This window comes from Ceratotherium simum, chromosome 30 (assembly GCF_057802395.1).
Source record: "Ceratotherium simum simum isolate JZ-2026a chromosome 30, ASM5780239v1, whole genome shotgun sequence".
In the NCBI taxonomy this organism is placed as follows: Eukaryota; Metazoa; Chordata; class Mammalia; order Perissodactyla; family Rhinocerotidae; genus Ceratotherium; species Ceratotherium simum.
The window spans coordinates 20,051,358-20,069,503 of record NC_141929.1 but is presented as its reverse complement, the minus strand read 5'-3'; the positions used below and the strand labels follow the sequence as shown (position 1 = coordinate 20,069,503).

Genomic DNA, 18,146 nt, shown 5'->3' with positions numbered 1-18,146 from the left:
CTTCTAGTTGCTGTATGTGGGACGCGGCCTCAGCATGGCCAGAGAAGCAGCGCGTCGGTGCGAGCCCGGGATCCCAACCCGGGTCGCCAGCAGTGGAGCGCGCTCACTTAACCACTAAGCCACAGGGCCGGCCCAACTTCCTCCCTCCTCTTGCCCCTCCAATCCTCTCAATACCAGCTACCCCAACTGTTTTCTCAAATGTGAAGCTGACCTGATTACACACTCACGCACACCACCCCCATCCCATATTCTTCAATGTCTCCCTATTGTCCATAAGATAATGGTCACGGTACCATGATTGAGCAGAGTTGAGATGGGCTGCAGACAAGTTGCAGTTTCACCTTTCCAACAGAGTGTCTGTGGCTTGCAGGGTTCTCAGTGCTTAGTCCAAGCTGGCATACTCTCTGCACCCCGTCGGGGCCTGGACCTCCCCACACCCCCTTCAGCACCAGCTCTGGCCTGCCCATGTGCATCTCCTCAGTCCCTTCTGTCTGCCCTCCTCCCTCTTTTCTGCTTGTTTTTCACAGCCTTGGTCCTTGACCTCCCAGGCTAAGTGCATTGCTCTGCTGGGCTGCCAGTCCCAAGTGCTTGTTTCTCTATTTGTGCACACCCGGCACACTGGACTATCCCTGCCTGTTGGCTAGTTTGCTTCCCCAACTGGCCTGGGGTCTCGAAGAGCTTTGTCACCTCTGAATCCCCACATAAAGCACAGTGCCTGTGGGCACCCAGGCAGCCTGGCTAGCTACTAGAACTGAAGAACAGAAAGACAGACAGTGTGGGTGGACACATGGAGGGCCAGATGGACAGACTGTTTCTCAGAGCTGCTGTTGAGAAGTTACCTGCACTGTTTAGGAGGTTGGACAAGATGGCCTCTAATGACCCTTCCTACCCCGAGATGCTATCCTCTTGTCCCTTTTTTTTTCTGAAGACAGCCTCCTTGACTCAGGCATCCTTAATGAGCGTGCTCCTGGGGTCTGGCTGGGACAAGTGCACACAGATGTGCCTTTGCTGCAGGACATGCCCTGGGGCTTGTGTTGGGGAAAGACCTCCCACCATGTGGGGAAGAAGCTAGGACCTACTTGGGGGTGCCTGTGGGGTTTTGGGCCAAGTGTGAGGAAGAAGTTGTCTATGTCCCTCTGGTGTTTCCTCCAAATTGTCCCTAGGCTGGGCTGGGCTGCTTCAGCTGAGATGGGGAAGGGAGAGGCCCTTTAGTCTGAGAACTTCAGGCAAGGAGGTAAAAGGTGGAATTTTTTTTTTTTTAATATTCTTTTTTTTTTTTCTCTTTTTTTTTTGTGAGGAAGATCAGCCCTGAGCTAACATCCATGCTAATCCTCCTCTTTTTGCTGAGGAAGACCGGCTCTGAGCTAACATCTATTGCCAATCCTCCTCCTTTTTTTTGCCCCCAAGCCCCCAGTAGATAGTTGTATGTCATAGTTGCACATCCTTCTAGTTGCTGTACGTGGGACGCGGCCTCAGCATGGCTGGAGCAGCAGTGTGTCGGTGTGCGCCCGGGATCCGAACCCAGGCCGCTAGTAGCGGAGCGCGCACACTTAACCGCTAAGCCATGGGGCCAGCCCAAGAGGTGGAATTTTTAATCTGGTTTGGGTTTACAACAAGTTTGTGGCTTGACTGCTAAAGCTCAGTGCTGGTAGGGGGCTGGGAGAACTCCTGCAGGGAACAAGGTGGGGCATGGGCCTTAGGTGTGAGAAGTGGGCAGGGCACGAGGCACAGGGTCTGCTCCTCCCTAGCACCAGAACCAGCCCATCTGTGGGCCTGGCCCCTTGACGCAGGCCTGGCCAGGAGAGCAGAAGCTAGCATTTCCAGGGGACTGTGGCAGCGACATGTAGCTAGAAAGAGGCTCCTACTGGGCGGTGGGGCAGACTACGGCAAGAAGCCCCTAGGCTGCCCTGGATTAGTAGCCCCCTAGTCCTAGAAAAAGAGTTTATAGCTTGGGGAAGGGGCTTTGGGGTATGTAGCAGAGAGCGGCAGGAGGCACTGAGTCAAACTCCAGGTCAAGAGGCCAGGGCTGGGGACTCTGGAGGTGATGGAGGCTGAGCCACAGGCCTCTGCAGGGAGGCCACTAAATGAGTGCCTGACCTGGCATGAGGCCCCAGCCCAGTCCCTGCACTGTGGCATTATTGGACACACTCACTGCTCTGTGAGCTGGAAAGGTTGAAGTGCTGCAGCCTCAGCAAGGAGCCGGCTGCCTGGGCCCAGCCCTTGTCACTGAGGAGGCTGCCGTGACTCAGCACTAAGCGCTCCAGGCTGGGGCAGCCCCTGCCACAGCCACCAAGCCCTTGTCTGTGAGTGCTGGCAAAAGGCTCAGTGACAGTTGCTTCAGCTGGGGGCACTGGAGTCCCTGCAAGGATGGGTGGGGGGTGTAGTATGGCACTGGAGCCCAGGGTCTGGGGTCCTTCCAGGTTCCCCAGCCCCCAGCCAGAGGAGTAGCCATAGGCAGCAGAAGCCAATGAGAAAGGAACTTTTCCCAAGCAAAAAGTGGGTTGGCCCAGGGCCTTTGGCTCCAGCCCAGGGCCCTCAGCCTATCCCCACCCCCAACCCCACACCTTGGCCAAACTGGCATCAGTCAGCTTGTGGCAGGCTATGAGGCCCAACTCCTGCGGGGCCTACGGCATGAAGGGGCCCTGTGGCTGGAGAGAAGGGTCCTTGTGGCCCAAGGCCTGATGCTCCAGCTCTCAGTGTAGCTCGGGAAGAAGCCCTTACTTCTCAGGTTTCTCCTGAGTTTGGCCCTCAAATGCTCCTAGAGAGAGACTCAGGAGGTGCAGAAGGGCAGCTGAGCCCAGGGACCACCCCACCCTCAAGGGTCCTGCACTTGGGGCCCCTGTGCAGGCTCCTTACTTGGTTCCCCCAGCCCCTGAAGCCACCAGTCACGGAACAACTTGCACCAGGCCAGGCACAGGACTGAGGTGGGGGAGGTAGGTGCAGATGGCCCGCAGGTCCAGTTGGCGAGGGCCACACAGGAGAATAAGGCTAGCACCCTGAGGCTTGTGCCCAGTGCTGAGATCAGGGAGAGCACTGAGGCATCCCAGGAGGGAAGTGGAGATGGGAGAGAGCAACGGAGAGATGGCTTGTGCCCATGTCACCAGGCTTAGCAGGCATCAGTAGCAAGTTTCTGCCCAAGGTTCCAGCCTCACAAGCAACACGGAGCTACCAGGGGGTCCATGGAGGGAAGCAACATGGCCCCTGTGCTGGTGAAAGATCAGCATGGACAGGGTGAGCTGTGGGGGTGGGACACCAGAAGTTTGCTGGAAGACAGAGGCCTAGATTGGCTGCGGCTGGAAAGATGCTGGTGGAAATTTCTAAGGTATCTGCCCTGCCTATGCTCCCAGCCTCTGCTGAAGGGGTGGGCTGAGGCAGCCCTTGGACCACAGCTTATTGGACCAGCAGTGGACATCCAACCCTAGCTGAGCCAATTAGATATGCTCCCTCTAGAATTTGAAGCAGAACTGTGAGGTCATGGTGAGCACAGGGCTGCCACCTGCCAGAAGCAGTCAGGGTGAGAGGAGCAGGAACTAAGGGCAGAGTAGAGGAAGCTGGTTTGTAGAGAGATGCAGAGACACAAGAATGCTCCAGAGGGAACAGCTAAGAGATACGTAGTGGTAAAGGGAAGATGGAGGGGCAGGGGAAGAGAGGCGCTTGTGGGGAAAAGGTTGAGAGACAGTTTTCAGGCTGGGAACGCCCTGGTCACATTGACAGTTTCAGGGAATAATCCACTAAAGAGGGAGAGACTGAGGTTGCCAAGGAGGGACTCCACCCAGGGGGACAGGCTGACCCCTACTGAAGGAACTGGCTTCAGCCAAGAAATGACCCTGCTGCTCCCACATCACATTACCTCCCACAGGCCCTGCCCAAGCACCCTCTTCTGTGTAACCTCAATGCTCCTTCCCCGCAGGGCTTGGTTCTGTCACCCCCTTTCACCAGCCTTCCCTGCCTCTAGAACACCTGCTCTCAGGGCCCCTCCCCAGACTGCAGTGGTCACAGAGCGCTTGGCATGTGAGATGTGTGCCACCTTGTGGGCTGGGCCAACCTGGTCTCTTGGATCTGGACCTCCATCTACTTGGGCCCACAGTGGGGGCTGCGGGGAAAGTGCTGGTAGCAGCACTGTCTGTCTAGGCTCCCTTCCCCTTCCAGACTGTGTGTCCCAAGGTCAGTTCTAACTACTATTCCTTGGACACACACACCAGGCAGTTCCTCCCTGGTGCCACATGCCCAGTTCTCACAGCCCCCGGCCCTGGTGAGGAAGGAAGGGGATGGTACGCTCACCTTGAGTGAGGAGCAGTAGACCAGGCTGAGGGAGGACAGTGGGGGTCGAGCTCCGCGCCCCAAGCCCAGGGCCTGGACCAATTCCCGCCTGCTCACCAGGCAGCACTTGGCCAGGTCGAGGCTCTGCAGTTCTCACAGGCCCCCTAGGGCTGTGCATCCCACATCTGTCAGCCGCTGCAGCTTCCTTGGGCTCAGGTGCTGCAGGTGCCACAGGCCACGGCTCCCAGCCAAGAGTGCCCCGTCAGCCAGTTCTGAGCAGCCGCTGAGGTCCAGGGAAGTAAGGCCTGGTTGCTGGCAGCAAAGGGCTGCCATGGCCTCTGTGGAGACATCCCAGCAGCTGTGCAGGCTCAGCTCCTGCAGCTGCAGCCCAGCGACCTGGCCCAGGGCCTGCAGGGCCTCCGGTGGCAAGCCAGCGTGAGTCCTCCTGAGTGAATCACAGCAGGTTGTGGAAGGAGAGTTGGGAGGGGGAGGAGTCCTGGGGGCGGATGGAGCCCCAGGCTGGGCCTAGCTTGAAGGTGACGTGACAGTAGGCCAAAGAGAGACGCTCCAGGCTTGGGGCACAGCCACTGAGCCAGCTGAAGCAGGGGTTGGCCTGGTCCCGCAGGCCAGTCCGGTTGAGCTCACGGAGACAGCTCCATGTCTGCTGGACCCGCTGTGCCATTTCCAGCTGAACTAGCAGCATGCTTGATGTGAAGAGGCTGTTGCAGCCACAAGGATATGCAGGGCCGGGCAGCCCAAGATCAGGGCCACAAAGGAGGCCTTGTGGGGCTGCCCCCACTGAGGTACAAGCTCTGCAGGCATGGGCCCAGGGGGTAGGCGACAGACTGCAGCAGCACCTGGTACGAAGCTGGCGAGCCATCTCGGTTCGTCAGGCTGATGCAGAAGATGCCCCTGAAGCCCAGGCTCTCGATGGCCAGGAGGGAAGCAGAGGACATGGGGATGTACCACACACTTGTCTAAGGGGTAGCAGCAGGACTGGGGTTAGTTAGCCCTCTGGCTTCAGAGGGGTACTGGGCATTGAGTCTGGCAGCAAGTCAGGGAAGGGCCCTTTCACAATGGGGACCTACTGTGGTGTGTAGTGTCATGTGTGGTTGAAGGGGTGCTGGTGGGAAGTGGGAGCTGGGAGGACAAGTCACACTGGGGCTCAAAGGGAATAACTATGAGAGGAAGGTTAGTGATGGACGGGACTGGATGATTATGGGGGGAGGACAGAGTGAGGAGTTAGCAGGCTGGGCACAGGAGGACTGGGAAGTGGCCTGGAGGAGACCCAGCAAAGCCCCTGGGGCAGGAGGGCAAAGTATGCTGGACCCCAACCTTTGGGACTTTCAGAAGGTGGCCCTGAGACCCAAGGACTCAGCTCCTACTCCAGGGACTCAGAGCTTGGCATGAGCTAAGCAACCAGCCTCCTCCACTTTCTTGAGAGCATACAAATAGCCCTCAGAATAGCTGAAGGCAGGAAGAAGTGAGGCAGGTGTCCCTCACCACAACCCCCTGTGGCCCAGGTGCCAGTGGTCTGGGGCAGGCAGTGAGGCCTAGATCCCCTGGTAGCCTCAATGTCTCAGCCACATGAATGTTTGCAAAATTGGGTTTTGTGTGTAAGTGAAAATGCTTGCATGCATGTGTGTGTGTGTGTGTGCGCACATGCTTACACGTGTGGGCCCTGGAGGCTTCAGAGTTCAAGATGTGCTTATGATCCCAGCAGCTCATCTCTGGAGGGTCCGTCTATCTGTCTAGGTAAGGAATAAGAAGCCTCCCATTCCTGTGGGTGGGAGCTAAGAGAATGAATCTCAGAGGCGCCAAGAAGGTGGGCTGGCCCTGCTGTAGAGGAATAGGGGAGCACATGGTTGGAGTGGGGTGGAGCTGGGAGGCAAGCTCAGGGCTAAGTCATTGTGGGAATAAACTGGCTTGTGTAGGAGGAGTCTGGGGAGCCCTAGTTTTCATAGAACCTTCCCTGATTTTGTGCCAGAGGGAGCCAAAAGGAAGTTGATACAGGTCTGTGTGGAACAGGTCTGTGGGGGGAGGGAGAAGAGGGCTTGGCTTCTAAAATCCTAGCCCCGTTTCTTTACTCCTGACGGGTACCCAGGTTGCAGGCAAGTGGTACTCAAAAAAGGCTCTTGTTTTAATGTATCAACATGATCCTGATGCAGGAAAGCAAGCTCCCTGAAAAGCCTCTCCTGTCAGCAAGTGCAAGAACAAGCTGATGTTCCCTGCTTGTACCCCACAGAACATCATTGAAAGGGAATCAGGAAGGTAGAAATGACACATAATATGCACTCTTGCAAGATACTTATCAACAGGAATCTCCCAGGAAGACACACGGAACTCATTCCCAGGTGTGGAGAAACCAGCCTGGCTTCTGCCACAGAGAGAAGCAGCCACCTATGCTGTCATCATGGGAAGGAGTGTGTGGTAAGAGATGGGGACCAGCTGCTGGCCACTTTCACAGGAATCAGGGGTCAAACCAGCCTCCCTCCAGACCCCCTTCCTGGAATGGAATGTGGATGAGAGGAGCACTCCCCACAGCTTCCCTTGTGGACACTGGGAGACAGTGGGGTAGTGGGAACTCCCAAGGGCCTGGGTCCCTCTCTCAGATTTAAGGAGAGCTGGGGAAGATCCTGGTGTGTGAGGGTGGGAGGGTGATGAAAAGATCAGGGAGGAAAGGTAAAGCAGGACTCTGGCTGTTTTAAAGCTCTCCATGTCAGATGAGCCCACGTGATGATGAAGAGCGTGAACTATGGCTGGGGGAGTGCAGAGCGGTGCTGGTTGCCAAGGCAGCACCAGCCCCCAACAGTCACATGCCACCCCCCAGGGCCCCAGCTCAAGCAGCCTTCAGTCTACCTTCTTTCCCTTCCTTCCTGAGACTTGGTGGCCAGGAATGTTCTCCCCTCTCCCACTGCCTCCCTATGAACAAGGTAGACAAACAGCTGAGGGACAGTGCTGGCAGTCAGCCCAGGGTCCAAGTCCAGGGCTGGCTGGTGGCAGCAAAAGTCACCAGATAAAGGGGCAGGGCCCAGCCTAAAGGACTTTCGGCTATTGCTGTGTGTGTGTGTGTGTGTGTGTTGAGATTTGAGACCGCCTCCCTGCTCCCCAGTTTTTCTTGGTGGGGAGGGGGCAGCCTCTAAGCCTTCACCCAGATAGTCTAACCTGGACTCAAAGTGCAGAAGCCAGGAGCAGCCTTTTAGGGATATTTATCATCTATAGGGGGCAGAGTAGCAGGCAGAAGCAGGCTCCTGGGTTCTGATTTTTGGCACCAGTGTAGGAAAGTTCCCCTTCCCAGGCCCTAGGAAGATGCTTCTGGATGCTTCAAGGGTACCTGTTCCTGCTTCAGCCACCCCATCCACAGAGGGGCCAACTAGCCCGCTGGTATCCTCCTTTCCCAATGCTGGCATCTGAAGAGTAAATGCAAAATCATTTGGGAAATGCCCTAAACCTGTTAAAAGTGACACGTTCCTTGACTGGGAGAGGCCAGCACGTCCCTGTACCTAGTGAAGCCCCGAGCTGAGACTGCAGGCCTGTGTGCACACGTGGAAAGCCATCTGACAGAGAGATGGCCCTCCTGTCTGCTGGTATAGGAATCCAGAGCTAACATGCTTGCTCTCCAGGAGACGTCTGAGAAAATGCATGCCCTGGCACCCAGGGGCTTTGGTCTCTAGGGAGGAATTAGACCTCGGGGGTCATTTCCAGAGGCTCCTCTGGGCCTTTATAAACACCTCAGGCAGGAGAAGGCAGCATCTTCTCCTGAGCCGTCCTTAGTTTTTTTTTTTTTTTAGTGAGGAAGATCAGCCCTGAGCTAACATCCATGCCAATCCTCCTCTTTTTGCTGAGGAAGACTGGCCCTGGGCTAACATCCATGCCTATCTTCCTCCACTTTATATGGGACGCTGCCACAGCATGGCTTGACAAGCAGTGCATTGGTGCGCGCCCGAGATCCGAACCCTGGCCGCCAGTAGCAGAGTGCGTGCACTTAACCACTACACCACGGGGCTGGCCCCCATCCTTAGTTCTTCACAGTAACCAACCCAGCGGCAGGAAACCAGGGCTCCCCCCCGTAGTGTACAGGGCCTGGGTGTGTGTGGGGTGCTGCCTTTGTCTACCTTCTTATTTGAGAAAAATTGGGATTAAGTGGAGGCAGGTCAGAGGGAATAAGAAGTCACTAAGTTGCACATCCTAGCCTGGCCTGATGAGGGACAGGCCCCAGGTTGGCCTTGGTGAGCCAGAATCTTCCATTGTACCTACTAGCTGGGGGCACTACCTCATTAGCAACCTTCCCACACTTGGGCCCTGGGAGATGGTTCCTGACAGTAGGGTTCTGCAGATTGCTCTCTGGGTCATGGTGGTGGTGGGATGTCAGCAGGGCCTCAGATGCCCAGGCACCTGTGTCCTGGTTTCCCAGTGCTCCCAGCCCGGAAGGGTGTGGGGAGGCTGAGTTTTGCAGAGGCATCAATCGGGTCTTTGTCAACGTTCTATCTGGAGCTCACAGTTAGCTGGAGCAGCCCCAGCTCTAAAATGGTGGACTCTACGATCCCAAACTCTGATCCTAGCTTCCTTCTCCTCACTCCTTTTATCTCATTCCAATCTCACCTCTACCCCTGGGGCCTGACTGCCCACTTTGCTTCTTCTGCCCTCTCCTTCTCTGCTGGACTTCAAGAGGCCCCTCCCATTATTATTTCTCCTCAGGGTCCTTGTGGCTCTGGCCCCTTCATGCTGCTGTGCCCATTCTCCTTGCCCCCTGCCCAGCCAGGGATGATGAAACCACTGCCTCCTCTGGGTGTGTGCTGGGGATATGGAATTCTGCCTGAGGATGCCATGGCCTCCCCTCTTGCCCATGCCATTAGCACTAGCCTCCCCCACTCCCACCTCCTCCTTGCCTCCTGGCTCTCTTCTGATCCTCCCCAAGATTTCTGCCCAAGCCCAACATCTTCTCAAGCCCCTGAGGCTACTGTGGTACCCTCCCCTTCCTCCAGCCTTCTCAGAGATGACTTGTTCTGTTTCAACAAGAAACCAAAGCCATCAGGTGGGAAGGCCTCCCTTTGCCCTGTCCACATCCACCAGCTGACTCTTGGCAGGGCCCATCCTAACCTCCTTCTTTGGTTCAAGGCAACTCCCTTCTCCCGGCCTACTGAGCCTGTCCCCCACCTTCTCCCCTGGGAACCCTGTAGACTCGGCCTTTCCACTGCTCCTTCCTCAGGGTCCACAAACACCCCACAGTCTAAAACAACAAAAAGCCTCCCTTGCTCCTGCACCTCTTCTTCTCCCCTCTCTTCTTTCTCCCCTTCCCTCTACAGTCATGCTTCTTGGAATCACAAGGATGCACCCACACCCACTGTGGCCACCTATTTACCCCTGCCTCACCATTTCCCCTCTACCACTGCCCCCACAGAATCACTTATTCCTGGCAACAGCCCCCTCCAGCAAGGTCATCAACATCTGGGGGCTTCTCTGCAGACCTCCCACAAGTGTCCTCTTTGCCATGCCACCTGCTGTGGATGGCCAGTCTCCCCGATGCTATCTCCCACTGGGGGTTCTGTGACTCTGCCCTCCTGGCTCTCCTCCTACCTTCTAGCCTGCTCCCCATCAGCCTCTTTTGTGGTCACCAAAGAAGAGAGACCCAGTCCAGTGACCAGTGAGTCCCCCATGGTTTGTTTCACTCCACCACACACACACACACACACACACACACACACACACACACACACTCCCTCTCTCTCTCTCTCTGTGTTCCCCTCCATGTGCACCCTGGCAGACTGCACTTCAGCCCATTTGTGGTTATGAACTACTTTATTTGCAGTTCACATCTTTTTCCAGAATAGTAGACCCTGGTAGCCAGTTACCTGATGGACCTCTCTCCAGACACACAGATGCAATATGCCCAGATCTGAATTCACTGTCTTATCCCCCAACTCTGCCCCTTCTCCTAAACTCTCAGCACCCTCTACCAAGTCACCCCAGTCGGGAATCTGGGAGTCGTCCTAGACTCCTCCCTCACTCCCCACATCCACAATGACCAAAGTCCCTTCCATTCCATCCCTTTGATATACTGTAGTCTGTCCCTCTGCTCCCACCTCACACTTCTGCCTTAGTTCAAGTCCCCTTATTGTCTGTCAGAAATATTTTACAGCAGTTTCCTCCTTATCAGGGTCCTGGCCTCCAGTCTATCCTTGGTATTGTCACCAGCGTGATCCTCGCAAAAGGCAAATTGACAGTGTTCTTCAGACCCTTTGGTGGTTCTCCACTCCACAGGATGGAGGCTGAGCTTCTGAGCCCCTCTCTGTCAGACTCCTGCCCATCAGCCCCAGCTTGCCATGCCCGCTCCCCCTCCTCCCCACCCCTAGCTCTGGGAATGCCAATTTCTGACCATGTCTCATGCTGCCATGCCTCTGCTCAGCTGCTTTTTCTGTTTGGGGTAGGTGTCTCACTCCTTACCTGTTCCTATTTGTCTATTTAGCAAACATTTATTCCTCCCTCAAGACTCAGCCCATGCATCCTCTTCTCCATGAAGTCTTTTCTGAATCTTTTCTCTGCATCCCCGGTGGGCCTCACAAGACTCTGAGTGCATGACCCCCTCCTTTTGGCTCGTGCTGTCTCCCTCTCACTACCAACTCCTGAGTGCTGTGTCTTCCCCAGCCCTGCTCCCCCAGGGCCCAGCACAGTGCCAGGCACAGACAGGCAGCACCAACATCCGAGTGAGGCCTCTGCATGCATCTCTGGTAACTTTCTGTCTTCCTTCTGCCCTGTGAATATGCCAAACCACTCTGCTGAGGCCCTGGCCTCTACCTCTTTTCTCACACCCCTAAGACAACTTGGCCTCCAAATTCACTGAGCAAAGAGGCCAGTAGCCTGCCTCTGAGGAACTTCCTCAGCAACCGGCTTCACACTGCCACCCCCTACTTCCTGAGGAGGAGAGGTGATGTCCTCTCCATCCTATCCAAGACCAAGCCTTGTACACTGAAGCCTGTCTCTGCCACCACCTCAGGTGGCATCACCATTCCTGACCTCTGTCCTCCCTACATTCACCCCTCCTCTAGTGATTCCTTTCAACATATAAACATATTTGAGATTTCTCCCAATTATAATCCTTTTGTCGAGCCCACTTCAACCTCTCATTACAGTCCTATTTATTTCCTTCCTTTCATGGGGAAATTTCTTGCAAGTGAGGTCACTTTCTACATTTCCTTTCTTCTCTTATTCACTCCTCAACCCACCTGGCTTTTTTCCCCAGGTGCCAAGTGTTGCTGAAGACATTGGTGACCTCCCTGGATGTCAAACATCATGGACACTATCTTTTCTTTATTTCTGGACTCTTTGTGGGCTCTGACACTATTAGTCATCCACTCAACACTTTAAATGCTCTCTGCCTTTGACTTCTGTGCCCTCCTCTCACTGGGATCTCCTCAGCCCCCTCTGTGGGTGCCTCCTTTCCATGCCCTTAGACTGGTGTCCTCCCCTGGGGCATTCCTGTGGCCTGCTGTTCCTATGGCTCTTCATGCTCTCTCAGGGAGGAAGTTACTTAGATCCATGGCTTCTACTTCCACTCATTCTTTTTATTTCTTTATTTATTTATTTTATTTATTTATTTTTTTTTGTGAGGCAAATCAGCTCTGAGCTAACATCCATGCCAATCCTCCTCTTTTTGCTGAGGAAGACTGGCCCTGGGCTAACATCTGTGCCCATCTTCCTCTACTTTATATGGGACGCCACCACAGCATGGCCTGACAAGCGGTGCATCCGTGTGCACCTGGAATCGGAACCTGGGCCATCAGCAGCAGAGCGCGCGCACTTAACCACTACGCCACGGGGCTGGACCCTCCACCCATTCTTTAATGACACCAAATCTATATTTATCACCCAGAACTTTCTCTTGAATTCCTCACCCAGAAATCCCACTACTAACTAGATCTCACCATCCAGATGTCTCACACTTCAAATTTTCAGCAAGTCCAAACAAATTCCTTTAGACACTAAGCTCAATGACACTGGATAGATAACTTGAAAACAGACCCGACTTATACACACACACTTTTAATATGTTGCAGTGGAGGATTCCGACCCAGCGGGGAAGAGAAGATTCTACGTAAATGGTATTTAGGCTATTTTAAAACTAATCAGTTTAGCTTCTTACCTCATAGCATAAATCAAAATAAATTTTACCAATAAAAAAATTAACACAGGGGCCAACCCAGTAGCACAGCGGTTAAGTGTGCGTGCTCTGCTTTGGTGGCCCGGGGTTCGCAGGTTCGGAACCTGGGCGCACACCAGCGCACTGCTTGTCAAGCCATGCTGTGGCAGCGTCCCATATAAATTAGAGGAAGATGGGCACGGATGTTAGCCCAGGGCCAATATTCCTCAGGGGAAAAAAAAAAAAGGAGGATTGGCATCGGATGTTAGCTCAGGGCTAATCTTCCTCATTAAAAAAAAAAAAATTAACACAAAAAGTCAAACCATAAAATAGAAGAATTTTGCTGTGAACCTAAAAGTGCTCTAGAAAATAAAATCCATTAAAAAAAAGAATAAAAATATGAGTGTATATTTGTCATATCTCTGAAGAGGCAAGAGATCTCCAAGTTTAAAAAACGATGGAAGAAATAAGAAAGAAAAGGACGTTCAGAATCAACAACATAGACATTTAACTTCTGTATCTCATAAATAAACACATATCTATAACTCAAATTAAAAGGCAAACATACTAGGAATATATTCACTAAATATGTAAGGATTAATCTTTTTTTTTTTTTTTGTGAGGAAGATCAGCCCTGAGCTAACATCCATGCTAATCCTCCTCTTTTTGCTGAGGAAGACCCGCTCTGAGCTAACATCTATTGCCAATCCTCCTTTTTTTCTCCCCAAAGCCCCAGTAGATAGTTGTATGTCATAGTTGCACATCCTGCTAGTTGCTGTATGTGGGAGGCGGCCTCAGCATGGCCGGACAAGCGGTGCGTCAGTGTGCGCCTGGGATCCGAACCCGGGCCGTCAGTAGCAGAGCGCGCGCACCTAACCGCTAAGCCACGGGGCCGGCCCCAGGATTAATCTCTTTAATGTATAAAAAGTTCATACAAATGGGTAAGAAAAATACTAAGACCCCAACAGTTAAATGGATAAAGAACATGAATAAACAAAAGAGGGAAATATAAATGGTCAGCTAATGAGAAAAACTGTTCAACCTCAGTAATAACCAAAGAAGTCAAAACTAAACAAAGAGTTATCATTGCTTGCCTTTCAAACTAGCACAGACGTCTGCATTCACCTCCCGGCTGCGCTGTCTCCCTACACTCCGACTCACCCTTTCCAGTCCACTCTGCACTGCAGAGTTCTAAGACACAAATCACACCATGTCACTCTCCTGCCTACCATTCCTTTAAAGGCTCCATGAGGGTAATCAAGAGAAAGCCCCAGTAATATCACTTGGCACATCTGCCAGCTTGCAGTCTGACACCTTTCTAGCCTCATCTCCCAGCACTTCTCCCACACACATCTAGGTTCCAGTCACATGGAACTTTCATGGTCGTTTCCAGAACTATTTCACACCTTGGTGCCTTCACCTGTGCTGTTACCAGTCCTGGAAGACCAAACTTCATTTCATCCTATTCCTTCAGGAAGCCTTCCCTGATGCTGCCAGTCTCCTTTGGATGTCCTTCTTCATGTTCCCGTTGCATCCTTCCTTCCAGTGTCACAGCACTAAGCACACAATATCATGATCACTCACATACTTGTTTTTCTCCTTCACTAGACTATGATCTCCTCCAGGGAGGGGACCATGTCTTATTCATCTGTATAGTCCCAGCACTGTAAGAATATGTATGTATGAATATGTATGCACGCATGAACGGATGGATGATGTATGAGCAGGGCCATGAGCAAGATGAAGTGAGAGACAACTGAGAATGTGCCAGGTGAGGGTGGGCACCTTACCTCCTGAAGGGCATTCTGGGCTGCACAGTACCAAGCATGACTCACGATGGAGGCCTCCTTCTGATCTGACAGAGGCAGGAAGCTCAGAATATATGTGAGCATCTGAGAGAAAAAAACAGTGCATTGAGGGCTGTTAAGAGTTGAGAGGCCTTTGGAAGCTACTCAAGCTGATAGTACAGTAGGTCTGAGGGCACTAGAGCCCTGGCTTCTAGTTCATCTTGGATCCTAAACTTCACGGAGTTTTCACTTCCCCTCTCCAGCCTCCAGGTATCTTTACTGTGAACAAACCTTTCCTGGGGCACGCCTGTGGCTCAGCAGTTAAGTGCACGCGCTCCACTACTGGTGGCCTGGGTTCGCATCCCAGGTGTGCACCAACGCACTGCTTCTCCGGCCATGCTGAGGTGGCGTCCCACATACAGCAACTAGAAGGATGTGCAGCTATGACATACAACTATCTACTGGGGCTTTGGGGAGAAAAAGGGAAAAAAAGGAGAATTGGCAATAGATGTTAGCTCAGAGCTGGTCTTCCTCAGCAAAAAAGAGGAGGAATGGCATGGATGTTAGCTCAGGGCTGATCTTCCTCACAAAAAAAATAAAAATAAGAAAATAAAATAAAGTTATAAAAAAAAACCCAAAAACCTTTCCTGAGCCCCATCTGGTTGCAGGTTTGTACTGACTAATAAAAATCAAACTTCCTGGGCCAGCCCCGTGGCTTAGCGGTTAAGTGTGCGCGCTCCGCTGCTGGTGGCCCGGGTTCGGATCCCGGGCGTGCACCGACGCACCACTTCTCCGGCCATGCTGAGGCGGCGTCCCACATACAGCAACTAGAAGGATGTGCAACTATGACATACAACTATGTACTGGGGCTTTAGGGGAAAAATAAATAAATAAAATTATTAAAAAAAAAAATCAAACTTCCTGCTGTTTAGTAAAAAGAACCTGGACACTGGGACCAGATAAACCTAGTTCAAATCCTTACTCTATCAACTGACCTCTCTCTGAGTTTTGTTTTCCTTATCTGTAAAATGGCAATTGTAGTGAGATTTAAATGTGTTATTGTGAGAATTAAATAACATAGTACAGTGTCTTGCATAGGATATAGAACACAGCAAGTCAGGTGCTCCTCCTATGATCATCAGGAAGCCACACCCCTTCCTCCTGCCCTCACAGGTCAGGCTTTGGGACCCAACTCTTTTCCCATCTTCTTCACTGCCAAATCACCTTTTCAGCTGGCTGTTGAGATATGATCCCAGCAAGACCCAAACTGGCAGGCTCAGGCCCTCACTCTACCTTTGTTTTATGAGGCTGGGGTGGTGAGGTTGGAGGCTCTATAGGGGACTGGTTGTGAGGCCAGGAATAATCTTATATTAACTATTCTTTTTTTCTGGAATCTTCCCTCCTTGACTCCTGTGACACTGTGTTTTCTAGGGCTCCACCCAGCACTCCAATTGCCTTCTTTGGCTCCCAGGGCTCGGACCTGGGTCTTTTGATCTGTTTACTTCCTAGGATAATAAATTCATTTGCATGGTTTCAACAGTTACCTCTATAGGAATAACTAACAATTCAATATCCCCTTATTGTCCTATCATCCAAGTGCTAGCCCGGTACTGCCGACTGTCCACAGGCTCCTTCATCCAAATGTTTTACTATCACCTTAATCTCAACCAAAATTCATATTCTGTCTTCAGTCGAAAGCAGCTTCTCCTCCTAACTTTCCAGAGCCTGAGCTTCCATGCTAACAGTGTACACTCCCTGAAGATTGTGATAATACTTTGTACTCTTCATGCTCTTCTGTCCCTTGCTCTCAGATACAGGTGTAAGGTTTAGGCCAGGCTAACTTAGACTCATTCAAATTCCAACTCCACTACTTCCTAGCTGTGTGACCTCAGGCAAGGTACTTGACCTCTCTGAGCCTCAGTTTCCATATCTGTAAAATGGGGATATTAAAAATCTACATCATAGTCTTATGGGAATTAAATTATATATATATTATGTATGTGTACATATATATATTTAATAGATATGATGGGCTTAACACCTAATATATGTTCCATAAATGGTTGCTGGATTGTTGTTACTAATATGTCTACCTTTGAAACTTCACCACCTTAGTAGCCCAGATCTTTATCACCCCAGACCTGGATTCCTTCCACAATCTCCCACCTGACCTCCCTGCCTCCAGGCTCATCCTTGCTAATCATTCTGTACACTGTCACAAGGTTAATTTTCCTAAAAAAACAGCTTTCAGTCTTAGCACACCCCTGATGAAAACCTTCAAGGTTCCCCATTATCCTCAGTACAAAATCTCCATTCTTGGTTCAGCACTGCCAGCTTCCATGCCTGACTGGATCCCGGATCCCAGAGCTTCCCCAATCCAATCTTCCCACTGTCCTACAAACACAGCATGTCTATTTCCTTTTGCCTATACAGGCCTCTTTCCTGGAATGCCATTCTTAAGCTTGACCTCACCAGCCCATTCTGATCTCTTCTTCTCTTCTCTGATCCCTAGCACACACAACGTGCTCAACCAATACTTACTGGATTGAATTAAGGATGGACAGTCCTCTACCTCTGTTTTCACCAAAGGCTTGCTCAGGGAAGGGGTGGGGAGTTAAAGCAGATCATTATTGAGAGGAGAATGACTACAGAGAACAGCCTAGGAGGCTAGGCATGGGGAAGAGAGGCTGATGAGGACTGGGACTGACCAAGCTCCCATCCCCAGGGGGAGGCAGGAAAGCCTGTCCAAGCCCAGTTAAGATAGTGGCCATCCTGTCTTCTGGGACTGAGCAGCCAACCCAAGGAGCAAAGGGAGGGCAACAAAGTCCTCACTGATGGGAGGGAGCATGATTCTTTGAGCTGAGAAGGGGGGTGGCCTTTCTAGAGAGATCAGAGGAGGCAGTGATAAGGATGAAGTGGCCATCCCATGAACCCCATCCCAAGGGGCTACTAGAGATATGACTCGTCATCCCTGGGACCTATAGGGATGGTATGAATATCCTTTGAGGCCAAGGGGGAAAAAGATGCCATTGCAAGGGCCTCAATGGGGTGGGAGCAGTCCTATTGTTGCTAAAGGGAAAGAGCACCATTTCTGGGTGGATGGGGAAAGAGTGGCCTGTCTCCTGTAGGCAGCGGGAAGCGGGCTGCCAACTCTCGGGGCAAAAGAGATTGAGACGCCATCCTAAGAGGACAATGGGGACAAAACCTGTTATCTCTCTCTGACCAGTGTCAGCAGAGTGGTCTTGCTTCAGGCTAAGGAGAAGGAGCAAACATCCCATGGGATGAAGGAGGTAGGAGCCGCCATTCTAGGGGACGAAGTGGGGAGCAGGCCTGTCCTCCGTGAAGGAACTCAAAGACCAGGTCCGGAGTTGATGGGGAGAGGGCATTCTGTCTCCCACCGCGAGGCGGAGGGGGCAGCCATTTCCAGGGAATGGAGCGACCATCCTAAGGGACGAATGGGGATAAGAACGGTTACGCTTCAGGGACCACGGGGTGGAGCGGACATCTTCCAGAACTGAGGGGGAGGGGCGGCCATCTCAAGAGAAGGGGTTAGACAGAGGGCCTGTCCTCTCTGAGGTGACAGAGCAACCATCTCCTGGGCCCGATGGGGAAGGAGAGGATGGTCCCCCAAGCTAAGGGGACGAAGTGGCCCAAAGGCGGGGCCGTTACCCATAACTTGCAGGTCCTGGGATCTCCTGGGCGGGTCGTTTCCGCCAGACTGGCAGGGCCGGGCGAGCTGTCTGTCAGCCCCTCCCCACAGCCCGGGACCCCGAGGGCGGGGCCTGTCCGGAGCTAGGCCTGAGGGCTGCATCCTCTCACCTCCAGAGGCAGCGACTCCGCCATCGCATCCCTGCCGCCTCCGCCCCCGCGCAAGGCTTTCTGGGAAGTGTAGTCCCACCGACTCTGGAGGGCGGAGCTTGGGAAGGAAGTGGACCTCCCATTTCCGTCTCAGTTGTGACGCT

The 18,146-nt window shown here is 52.7% G+C and overlaps 2 pseudogenes; one reads left to right on the top strand and one right to left on the bottom strand.

Moving 5' to 3' along the window:
- Nucleotides 1–146: 146 nt before the first annotated feature.
- LOC147913116 (uncharacterized) lies at nucleotides 147–18,145 on the bottom strand (annotated as a pseudogene).
- Nucleotides 6,414–10,541, top strand: LOC147913117 (uncharacterized; annotated as a pseudogene).
- Nucleotide 18,146: the final 1 nt, after the last annotated feature.